This window comes from Coenobita brevimanus, chromosome 51 (genome assembly GCF_032717465.1).
Source record: "Coenobita brevimanus isolate Jiangsu-jjx chromosome 51, ASM3271746v2, whole genome shotgun sequence".
NCBI lineage: Eukaryota > Metazoa > Arthropoda > Malacostraca > Decapoda > Coenobitidae > Coenobita > Coenobita brevimanus.
The window spans coordinates 37,893,190-37,897,003 of record NC_137004.1 but is presented as its reverse complement, the minus strand read 5'-3'; the positions used below and the strand labels follow the sequence as shown (position 1 = coordinate 37,897,003).

General features: G+C 45.4%; 1 protein-coding gene across 1 annotated transcript in view; it reads right to left on the bottom strand.

Annotated features, from left to right (window-relative positions):
• Positions 1 to 726, bottom strand: part of LOC145400115 (tubulin polyglutamylase ttll-4-like) — a 69,070-nt gene extending 68,344 nt beyond the window's left edge. Inside the window, exon 1 of the mRNA XM_080272626.1 lies at positions 606 to 726. The gene's annotated coding sequence lies outside the window, so the exon portion shown is untranslated. The remainder of the gene's footprint in view (positions 1 to 605) is intronic.
• Between the last annotated feature and the right edge of the window lie 3,088 nt (positions 727 to 3,814).

Below are 3,814 nucleotides of genomic sequence, written 5' to 3'. Positions count from 1 at the left end.
GAACCTCCTGGCTTAACGACTGAGTACATTATTGTTAAAATTGACCCTAAAAGTTACTCTGAGACAATAATACGGTCACATGGTCCCAGGGGAGCAAGCTAGAGGGCCATTATGGTCCAGATGTGGAACTGTACCTCCCCTGCGCCACCACCACCACTCGGGACAATGACCTTGGCCATTTTCTCATCAATCCTCCATTATCAACAAATATCTTCCGGCCTTATGAACCTAAAACAACGCATGGTAAAGTCTAGAATATGTTGGGGAGGAATGTACAGTGATGGAAAAAGGGAGGGGCAGTGACGCGGCTGCACCTCATGGGAACTCCTGAGTAACTGAGCGAAGTTGTCCCAGCTTCTCGGCTCCTCCATTTACACTTTACACTTCCTCCTTCACACTACACTGCTTCACACTCACTTACTTCTCACTAGGAAGTCACATTCAATTGCTTTTCCTCGAAAGTATCTGAATATCTTCAATTCACAGAGGAAAATAAGTTTGAAAAGGTAATTCCCGCGTGATTCTTATGGCTCCTTCAATCTTCGTTCACGAGGTCAGCACAATGGCTTGGGAAGACATTTAAAATTAAATAAAAAATTACTCACAACTTTCAGTCACGCTACCGCATCCCTGGGTTGAAGATTGGTACTCCTTCTGTCCTCACTATATACCAAAAAGTCACAAGGAAGTCCCGTTGAGCCGCTACAGGGGAAGAATTAGACCTCTGTGTGAGCAGGTAATGAGAACCTCGCCATGACGTGAGGGGCCGCCGGAGAAGATACTGCGCAGGCGTACGCCCGCCAAGTTTAAAACCATTTTATGCTGGTTTTATTATTTTAATTACAAAAAGAAAAAATATATACTTAAAATGAAAAAGCTATAAATGGTCAAGTGATATCAATCATGCTATAATGTAACGAAAATATAACCTAGGAAAAACACTTTTAAGCAATTAAAATACAAAGCTTAGGAATAGTCTTCACACACACATTGCTGAGTATTAGGGTATGGTCAACTGTTGAAAATAACCTTTTAGCTGTTATTAGCTTTAAATATGTACTTCTATATAAAAATGTTAAGGTTTTCCCTTGATTCTAACCACCCCTACATATGACGACCACAGGAGTACTGGGTAACGTCGTAGGGGGGCTAAAAGGAGAGTGGGACACGCAAATCATAGATGGTGAAACAGAAGATAGTACAGTAGAATGGTGTAGGTTTAGTTATTTAATTGCTGGGGAAGGTGCTAGCCGTGACTTTCCACCCCAGGGACATATTCTTGTGTCTGAAGAGGATAGTATACGTCATCAGTTCAGCGATTCATTTTGCATCCTACACTCTGTTCTTTTGCATGGTATCAAAATCTTGGTAATACCGACACGGATTGCATAAATAACATATAAGAGAATAGTAACGCAACGTAATACAGAAACAGCAGACAAGAAGTTGCTAGGGAGACTCTTTAACCTACGAGAATTCAACCCTCGAAGTCACGTGCAGCATCTTTCAAACACGAGGCAATGTAGTACCGAACCGACTGAGCTTCCTAGTCACTCGCACATGCAGGGGTCCAAAGGGGCATCTCCCTTCGCCTACCAGTGACCTACGACATGCCGTCACTAATGGGAAGTCGGGGAATAGTAGCCTAAGTGACGTCAGTGATATGCCTAGTTGGAAGACCAGGAGGCATTGAGCCCCTGTGGAATCAAGCCACTTCCAAACTCCATCTTCTGGTCCTCTGCCAAAACATTAGAAGGGGGAAACGCATATCACGGTCTTATCGCTCCTACCAATTTCATTTTTTTCCCTCCTCCACCTACCCTCCTAGCCTCCGTTAGCCTCTCCATACAAACTTTACTGCCCTAGCGACACCTCGAACAGCTACCTGGCCCTCTAACTTTGCAAAATGTGTCCTTCCTTCTCACTCATCCCCTCTCCATACAAGTAAATGGTTGTTGCAGAGGGTATATTTGCCCAGGAATTTCCTCGCGGCTATGTAGGCTACTGCCTTATTCAGATAGGACAGAAAAATACAGACATTAGCTTTTCTGAATTAAGTGCACCTCAGTCAAAACAGGGACCATATGGTTGTACTGAGTGTTCAGTGCGGGGCTGCTCTATTGCCAGCGCTTTAACATATTCGCGCATAATTCACGGTTTGGCCGTGGCCCTGTGACTGACGCAGTATCAGAGGTTATAAATGCGCACTTCCCCCTCCTCCACCACCACGAAGCCCAACACGCCCGTGTCATTTCCAATATAAACAACAATTTTACAGTGCCAGTCGGGGCTGGCTAGTGCACTGTCCATAAATCCACTTTCCCCGAGGCACCAATTCAACCTTCTTCCCTGCAGTCTTGACATCAGAAATGGGGCATTTTATGCAGCCTCTTCCTTTGCTTCTGAGGTCCCTACTCCCTATCCATCTACCATTCTCTGTCGGTTCCAAAATTCCAGTTAAGTTTCAGTTTCTTCCCCAGTCTCGATCCCAACTCCAGTCTCATTTTCCACACCGCACTTTACCCTAATTCCACTACTTCAAGTCCCACCAAATCTCCATTTCATTCAACCTCTTCGAATGATGATGTGATGGCCTGTAAGCCATGGAGGTATGAGCCATGTTCTGGCTACCTTCACTGATCCTAGGAACCCAGGTGGGACAGGAAACTATAGACAGCTTCCCACACTCTCGTTGTGGGTGCGGGGGCGCGGTAGCACAGTGGTAGCGCGCTGGACTCGTAATCGGGGGATTGCGAGTTCGAGCCTCGCCCGGGCTGCCGTGCCGGGAGTGGTAGCTCGCTCCTGTAACCCTAGCGGGGCTATATAGTCCAATGCAGGGCTTAGCTCGGGGGAACTCCATTTCTCCCATTTCGTTGTGGGTGCCATACTGATTGCATCTTCCAGAAGGTTATCCTTCGTGCTGCAGTTTCCCATCAAGGTGCCTCACGTTGATTTTTACTAGATGTGATTGTAGTTAGGTAACACTCTGAATCATGTCAACGTCCGTGGATAGGAAGTGGTGAGGATTACGGCAGCTGTAATTATACACACACACTCACGGACCACGATTACGGCACTTACATAGCTTTTATACACAATATTTGTTAGATTAAGTTAGGTTAGGTCAATACCACTACAATTCAGCTCAAAACACTAGAATTTTGCTGTTATGTTTGGTAGTTCGGTTAGGTTTGAAATAGGTTAGGTTAGTTTTTTTTTTATGTAAAGAAGAAGGAACCAAAGGCTAGGAGCCTGCAAATTGTTCCCTCCAAGAAAAAACAAAAACAAGTAAACAGAAAGCCAAATTCAAGATCCCTTTATTTCGAGATGCCCTGACACACTGCGTTTCAAAGACTGGATATCATACGAAGTAGGAAATACACACACAGGGAGACAGTTCCAGTGTTGACCTGTTGCATATATGAAGGACTGGAAGTAACGGTTAACTCTCATGAAAGAGCTGGACAGAAAAGAGATGAGAGTTTGATGCTAGACGGGTGCTACGCGCCGCCGTAGCTAATGGTGGAGGGATGCAAGCAGACAGTTCAGAGGAGCAGTGACCATTGAAGTGGTGGTAGGAAAGAGATAAAGATGCAACAGTGCGGGAAAGAGACAGAGGTTGGAGGGAGCCAGTAAGAGGGGGAGAGTTTATGAGACCAAAATCCATTGACTCCAACGTATTGAGAAGAGCTGTATGTGTGGAGCCTTCCCACACATGATTGTTGTGTGTGTGTGTGTGTGTGAGAGAGAGAGAGAGAGAGAGAGAGAGAGAGAGAGAGAGAGAGACGCTGTAAAGTGAGCATTACTCGTTGAG